This window comes from Amborella trichopoda, chromosome 13, assembly GCF_054954075.1.
Source record: "Amborella trichopoda isolate Santa Cruz 75 chromosome 13, AtrichopodaSantaCruz75HAP2 v2.0, whole genome shotgun sequence".
In the NCBI taxonomy this organism is placed as follows: domain Eukaryota; kingdom Viridiplantae; phylum Streptophyta; class Magnoliopsida; order Amborellales; family Amborellaceae; genus Amborella; species Amborella trichopoda.
This window is the reverse complement of record NC_142348.1, coordinates 22373782-22382833: the sequence shown is the minus strand read 5'-3', so window position 1 is coordinate 22382833 and position 9052 is coordinate 22373782. Positions and strand designations below refer to the sequence as shown.

Here is a 9052-nt window from a genome sequence, read left to right as displayed (position 1 = left end):
CACAACATATATGTACCTATCATTGATAACTAATGTATTGCATACATCAATATGTACACAAATTGCGCTAATAACAGTATATATCACTGATAATAAGTATATACATGATCTTATATACTATTGTATATATAAAAACTTTACACATATATACATATACACTAATAACTATATCAAATGATAATCAGTGTCAATATAGTCATATATATCAATCAATATAGAAATGTATGAATGAACTTATCAATACGTAAAGGTGCATGTGTGTGCACATATCAGTATATATATATACAGAAAAACATATGAGTATATATACATATCGTAAATATACATACATCAGTTCATACACAACACGCATATATGTCTAGTATATATATATATATATATATATATATATGTGTGTGTGTGTGTGTGTGTGCATGTGTGTGTGTAGTATACAAATCTGGGTACATATACACTAAAAACTGTATAAACTGATAATAATTGTATATATGGTCATATACATTAATGTACATACAGTTATTAAAACAATTTTTGTATATATTGATGTATAGCAATACATACCATTGCTTTCAGTGTATATATATAGACTGATGCATATAACCATACAATAAATTAGTTATAAGCTATATATAATATTATAAGTGTGTAAAAAATATATCCATATGTGTATGTGAAGGCTGTATATATACGATGCATATATACTGATATGTGTGTACGAGTAAAGTTTATAACTGCATATATATAATGCACTAATATATATACATTGATGTACATGATCGTGTAAACACTTATTATATATTTATACAATTATTAGCATATATGTACACTAATTTTTATACCACACACACACACACACACACACACACACACACACACACACACACACACACACACACACAAACACACACACACACACACACACACACACATATATATATATATATATATATATATATATATATATATATATATATATATATATATATATTGATATGAGAAAAACTCTTCCGAATGCTTATAGGTGAAAATGAACAGTGATTTCGCCTACCCTCATCATCGTCCAAAGGTAATCGCACAGTCACGATTGTTTTGTAGTATTTCATTTTTCATTTTTTTTCTACAAATCAGAATGCTCTGAAAATTGGAGCATGTGTACATCTTAGTGAGCCCACCTAATAAAAATATAAAAATAATAATTCGTGAAACAAAAATTAACCAAAGTACCCCCGAAACATTTTGGGGGACACAACACACATATATGTGTAATATATATATCTATGAGTGTGAGTGTGAGTGTGAGTGTGAGTGTGAGGGTGTGTGTGACTGTGTGGAAATATAATATATCCAAAGTTGGATAGACTACGTCAGTGGTGAGCTTTCTCTTTTTTGCAGTGGGTACATGTGTGCGTGTGTGAGCCCGTGTATTCTTATTTTCTTCTGCATCCAGTCATTACTATAAATGCCAATTTGCTAACAAGAAATGCCAATTTTTTAGGTTTAAAGTACTCTGTCTTAGAGGGGAACTTATAATGAGCTGGAGTATAACTAGTTGTTTGTTTCTTAGGTATCTTGATACGATACAAAAGGCTACAGATGAAGATATTGTAGTGGAGCATACTTATGTATGAACAATTCTTTGTGCGTACTAGTAAAAAGAAGGCAAAGGTGACCTTGACTTTTGTGCCATATTTTGATGGGGATTACTTTTCTAGAAGGGCAGATTGTATTATTGCTAATATTGATAAAGAAAATGGTGAAAAATGACAAAAGAGTGGAAAAAGACCACCTTCAAAAGTGGCTACAAAATATTCAACCCAAGCTATTGTTGCAAATGATATTGCAAAGGAAGCACTCGTGACACAGAAAGTACGGACCAATTTTCTTTTAGCTATATCTTTCAAAACCATTCTTTTTTTTTTTGCTACTTGAACTGTTATATATTAAACATTCTTGACCACTTATCAAAAAACCACATTTGTCCTCAGATGCCACTTTTTTACAAAGATAACATCATTAATTAGTTAACTTGCCATTTTCTTGGGATCTTTAACACTCTTTCCACCTTTTAAGGGTTTGTGTGGTTCTTTCTTTGTTAGTTTGTTCATCTTATTGAATGTAATGCTAATTTACACTGTATTTCCTTTGCCAGCTTGGAGATTCCATTCGTAAGAAGAGGGAGGATTTTATTGTGGTTCACATGCAGCATGCATGCAAGTACTGTGGTGAATTTGAATTATCTAGGAAGCTCCGGGTTTGTATGTTGTGTGAAAATTTTTACCTTTGTGAGAAGTAAGTGCTTATTTTGATATAGTGAATGTTTTTTTACAATTTACCCTTCTAAGTGAATTATGTCTTTCAAATGTTGGCCTTAAGATAAACTCGCATGATTCTGGAAAATCATATCATCTATGCTTTATTAAGAACAGAAAAGAAAAGCTTTCGTAAACTGAATGAATGCCATAGAATTTAATTGCAAAAATGCACTAAAGTGGATATTTTAAAGAACTTATAATTTCACCTTTTAATTCGGTCAGTATGCGATGCAATATCTATTTGAATCAAAAGCAGTTTTTAACTTTTAAATGATGAAAATGTTAACTAATTTTTTGTTTATCTTGAAGTTGTTATGAGGCCGAACAAAATGTTGATTGCAAGAATCGAATTCCCTGTAACAGAAGGGGAAGGCATTCCTTTTCTCCTATAAGTAGAGCAATTGGACATGAAGTCTCATCTAAATTTCATCATACATGGATTATCTTATGTGCATTTCAACTTTTAATATTTTATAGATTTCTTAAATGTAACTATGGTATGGTGGACTATATAAAAATCATGGTCCATTGGGTCATTGCAAACCACTTTGAAAGATGGGCCATGATGGAGTGTGTGTTGCGTTCACTTGAACTGACATGGAAACCTTACTTCTCTCCATCACTCTCCATCCCAACAATGGAGGTTGATGATCCAATCGACATTGCTTTACCCATTTCCATTTTATTAGGTTATATTTACCCTTACTAAATTCTATTTACAGCTTCATTTAGCTTTTTGATCGCTATGCTTTTGGCTATATTAACACCACATATTAACTCCTTGCAAGTTGAGATGAATGATCCTCCTTCAAGTACCAAGGACAAGGATGGTATTTTGCAAAGTGAAATATTTTATACACCACAAGCCTTCTTAGGCTTCTGTGTAGATAATCATTTAGAGTTTGATACCTTACGTCGTGCAAAGCATTCCTCTTTTGTGATCATTGATACTATTCATGACAATTTCCGCAAGAGCTTACATTGTCAGCCACTGAAGGGTCAAGCGGAAAATAACGAGGTGAGCAGAAAAGGGGTTTGTTGAACATTCCTGTTAAAATATGTTGCTAAGTTGAATCACTATAAAGGTGTGAAAGGACCCATTCTAGGGTTTATATGGATTGATAAATATGTAGTTAGTTACATTTGTTTTACCATGGGCAAAGTATATTATAATCCACTGCAGTATGGTAAAACCCGGGTCATGTTGGATCTTCCTTATACATTGAAGTGATGGACAGTGATAGAGATTGACATGGAGCCACTCACCTGAGGGTGGTTGCCACTGTTCCTCCATCATTATCCATGGCTTTAGTGGAGGGTGAATGGGGATTTCTACAATGTATTGGGTTATGTCATAATTTCCCTTGACCATGTATATACCATTGTTTTCCCATGATGAATATTCCTTCGAAGATTGTATGATTTTTTTGTAACAGGAGTCATGATAGTGCATTGCATATTACAACATGGTTTAGGAAAATCAGAGAAGGAAAATAAAACATAAAAAAATCTTTTATGAGACCCAAAATTCAATACTTCTAGTTTTGTTTTCCTTCTTACATATTTATAAAAGTAACCTTAAGTCACTTTCCCCATAAGAAACCCTAGTCACTCTTAAATCTTAGCCCTTCATCTTCTCAAATTAAATTCCAACTCTATCCCTCAGTTCTCTATAACATAAAAAGACTTATTTACCGAAGATAACTAAAAAAATTAAATGATCAAATGAACCCAATCTCATCTCTGAAGAAAAAAGCAAAATCAACAAATCTACCTGTTACCTTTCATGCACACACATGGGAAAGGGGTTCTAATAGTTATTTTACAGCCTTGGATTTCATGATCTCTTTACTCAGCTTCAAAAAAAGTTGGATCTTGCTCTTCAACTTGGGTGAGCAATGCCAATATCCCAATTGTTTTGAACTTGAAGAACTTTTCAATGGTTGTGCTAACTTTAGCTGATGCAATGTCTGAGCAATGGAGAAATGGAAAAGGCATTTGAAAGATGTGATCCAGACATGATAGGGAGCTATCCTTACTAGATCACTTTCAAATGCTAATCCAGTTGAGAGCACTGAAGAGCAAGGGATGGTCGCTTTCCCCCACCCCCCCCCCCCCCACCATATTAACATGAAGTTTTATATCTATCCCCACCCCCAACACCCCCCCTTCTGCCGATATTATTCTGAAGTTTTAAATATCTCTCCCCACCCCCCCACCTTATCGATGTCTAATATCATATGCATCATCAAACTTAATGCTCTCTTGTGGTTTAATCTGAGGAGTCCTAAACATCTCTCTCTCTCTCTCTCTCTCTCTCTCTCTCTCTCGCAAATCCATCTCAACAATGTCATTTTTCCTTTGTTTACCTGATTAAAGGTTTTCATTTGCACTAGTTAACACTATAAATTTGCCTATGTATTATCAGCTTGAAGGATCAAAAGTCGAATTCCAATAGGAGATTGGTGTAAAAGAAGAAGAACCGACCTTTCATTGCCTTACGAGTTGCAGAGGTAGGAGGAAAGAAATAGAACCAAAAGAGGTTGCTGATTCATTCAATATTTGCTCTGATCTTCACTTGAAGTTGCTGTGTATAACAATTAATTTGCAATACTCCCTTTTTCTCCCTCTATCTATCTATCTATCTATCTATTTGTCTGTCTATGAATCCATCCATCTGTCCATTTCCATCTATTTATTTGTCTCTTCATGTATTAGCCATGACATTGTATATTATAATTTAATCTGATAATTATTTTCTGAATTCATTTTTCTGAATTCATTTTCTGATCTCACTTTAAAGATGGAGCAATTGTACAATACCCAAAAGGAAAATATTCCACACCCATTGCATGATACTTGAAAGAAGGTATTCCCTACTGAAACTTGTCTAAGGACAAGAAGTTTTTTAGCTTTTCAACAGGTTCTTGGAATGTGATGGGCATTTGGGGATTGAATTTTAGTAACTGTATGTATGTGAAACCATAAATGACGGTCCCCCGACTCATCTATTTATATAAGTCCTCCCTCCAAAATCCATCTCATCTTCGAGATGGATTCTAGATCCAAAAGTTTATCAGTTGAGAATCTCCATCACGGTGAATATGAATCTAAAAAACGAATAACTTTTAAAAATAAAATATGATATTTTTGAGATGGATGTTTGATGCATCAAGGGGGCGCATATGACATGCGTCCCCTGATGCACGAAACACTTTTCCTACCGTAAATCCAGCGTTTTTGGTAACCAAAGGCTTCTTAATGAACGTACTTGCAAAACTACTATATTTTCAAGGGAAAGTATACAATGAGACCATTTACCTTTGGTACATGGTGGTCACAAATAATCTTGACCATTAGATGTAAAATTCGGTGGTATATTTATTTCATTGACCGAGCTCTAAGTTCATAAATTTTTTCGAACTTTGTGACACCCTCAAGCTATCAAGTTTTACATCGGATGGTTATAAGTAATTGTGACCTCAGTATACTAAAGTTTAATTGTTTCGTTGTATAGAATCCTTATTCTTAAAGGTTCTTTGTGGCGAGCGGTTAACTAAGAGGGTTGGCAATGGGTCACACAGTCCGGCCTGATTCCAAAAGAGGTAGGCTGCGAGCCACAAAATATGGCCTGAGGACCAGGTCACTGTGGCTCAAGGGCTGAGTCTACCGGGGCCAAACCATGCCAGGCTTGATGTTTCTCCTTAAAGACTTCTTTTTTTTTTAAATAGTCTATGTGACCTAGCTTGGCTTGAGCCAATATCCCTTTGACTCAGTCTTGGCAATGCCTGGCTGGGCTGACAATGGGCTGGCCTGATCCATTGCTAGCCCTAGACATCTCACTGACGGGCCTTGACTATCATGACATAACAAACTCCAATCATTTTTCCCTTGATTTTTGTGCAAATCTAATTTTCACAACTATAACCAGTGCTTTTTCTGCATCGATAGAGATTAAATGTTGATGACTATTTCTAATAATGTAATGTAGTAACTACTCTTTAAAGGCCCACATGCCAACACACTCTCTCTCTCTCTCTCTCTCTCCTTGCATTGTGTATGTTTAGGAGCATACTACACATTTACTCCATCGGGTGAAACATTTATTTTAAAGAATTTTTTTTTCATTTGATTTGAAATTTTGCATTCCATCTAATTATAATTAGATGATTATTTTCAAATTATAATTATTTTCAAATAAAAAAATTGTAGATTTTGAGTTCTTTAACATCTAGATCATATCCTCCAAAAATTGGATGGTTCTAGTGCAATCTTGGGATTCTATTCTTTTTAGGCACATAGAGAGTGTATTTTTTTTTTTTGGGATAATATCCTCTAATTTTCTATTTTTAACTTTTATATCTCATTAGACCCAAGAATTGAAAATATTACTTGTAAGCAAAATGACTTCATCTTTTTTATCTTCCAACCTCCTAAACCCTTTTGACCATGTATTATTGGCCTCAATAACTTATGAAAGGATTCTATCTCTTTCTCTCTCTAAAACTCCATCTCTCGCTTAAATCATCTACTCTCTCTCTCTCAAAACTTCATTTCTCTCTAAAACCCAAACTCTGTCTCTCTCTCACACACTCAAAACTCTATCTCTCTTCCTAAAACTCAAACTTCACCTTTCTCTCTCTAAACTCCATCTCTATAAAACCCAAACTCCATCTCTCTTTCACACATAAGAAGTATGCTCGTGTTGGAGCTCAAGCTAAACCCCTTGACTGGTAAACTCACCGAGAAGCGAAGAGAGAGAGATTGAGTTTTAGAGAGAGAGTGATGTAGTTTAAATAGGGCGTCATTTTAGTGTTTGTTTGGGTCAAAATTTTATGGTTAAAGGGGTCCAGGGGGTTGTAAAATAGAAAAGATGAAGGCATTTTGCTAATAAGCAATATTTTCATTTCTTGGATCTCATGAGATATGAAAGTTAAAAATAGGGGATAAGGAGATATTTTCCTTTTTTTTTTTTTCTTTTCTTTGGTATTAATTTCCTTGTTTTAGATATCACATCTCCAACGATATATATATTACACATATATATATTACACATATATATACATATATTACACACATATATATCTAAAACATATATATAATACACATACACACACACACACACACACACAAACACACACACATATATATATAAAACATGTATTACACATATATATATCTAAAACATATCCAACGACAATTTTATGTGCATATCCAACGATATACTACACATATATATATCTAAAACATATCCAACGACAATTTTTTGTGCATATCCAACGATATATATATATATATATATATATATATATATATATATATATATATATATATATATATATATATATATATATATATATATATATATATATATATATATATTACACAGATATATATGTAAAACACACACACACACACACACACACACATATATATATATATATATATATATCGTTGGATATGTGTAATATATATATGTATATATTACACACATATAAATATAAATATATATATATATATATATATATATATATATATATATATATATATATATATAAAACTTATCCTTGTTTTAGATGTGCAAGTATAGGAAATATTCTATTTCCAACGACAATTTTATGCGCATAATGGAGAAGGAGGCTTTATGGAGGAAGACCCGGATGATAATCCTTGCTAAACTTGCCAAGGCCAAGAGGTTCGATCAAATAATTGATAGAAAGGGGCCATCTTAGATATTCATTGACATTGCCGTCAGCTTGGTATACGAGTCTATGACGAGCTAATTCAACTCTGGTGCACTTTTCCCACCAATCATCTCCTTCCTTCAGGAATTTCTTAGGACACATGACATCTAAAATAGGATAAAAGAGTTTCAATTAATCGGAACTCATCTGCATATCATTCATATTGGTCTAAGGCTCTGACCAACTATCGATGCCTGTCATGACTTTAAGTCGAAAGTCTGACCTTACACTTCTCATATATTGGGTTAAGACTCTGACAGATCATTGATGTTTGTCATGGCTTAAGTCGAAGGTTCGATCTTATATCCATTTCTCATATGTTGGTCTAAGACCTAATCGATGGCTCATGCATGTTATGGCTTAAGTTGAAGGTTCGACCTTAGACTCGTATCTCATATATTACCAACGTTCCGACTGACAACTGATGCCTGTCATGGCTTAAGCTGAAGGCTCAACCTTAGTTCCATTTATCATATATTGGTCTGAGATTTTGACCGATAGTTCATGCATGTTAAGGCTTAAGTCAAAGGTTTGACCTTAGACTCATTGACCGATAGCTCATGCATGTCATGGCTTAAGTAGAAAGTCCGACCTTAGGTGCATTTCTCATATATTAGGCTAAGACTCTGACAAGTGACTGGTTGTAACAATCCTAAAATTTCAAATAAAAAAAAAAAAAAAGGAGAAAATATGCTTTTAAATAGGTGATGTTCTGTTTGAATATGATGGTCCTTGAGGACCATCACTATTTTCAAAAGATTTGCCTTTGCCTTTACTTTTTTTTCTTTTGCCAGCTTTTGCCTCCTGCTGCTTGCAGCTGGCAACGTCCTTTAGCGGACGTGGTTTTCGTACGATAAAAGTCTGCTTTTAACGCGACACCTCTGGTATGAGGTAGAGCGTAATAAAACAATATAATAATACGTTATAAGAATTTAAATAGGGGATGTGAGCACTCCCACCCTAAAACAAAACTTTGAGATCTCTCTCTGGTCGAAACAC

General features: G+C 33.7%; 1 long non-coding RNA gene across 1 annotated transcript; it reads left to right on the top strand.

Moving 5' to 3' along the window:
- The first annotated feature begins 3097 nt into the window (after positions 1 to 3097).
- LOC148779080 (uncharacterized) lies at positions 3098 to 5194 on the top strand. The gene is made up of 2 exons (XR_016048209.1): positions 3098 to 3327; positions 4738 to 5194. It is a non-coding gene; the product is annotated as an uncharacterized LOC148779080 (long non-coding RNA).
- The last annotated feature ends 3858 nt before the right edge of the window (positions 5195 to 9052 follow it).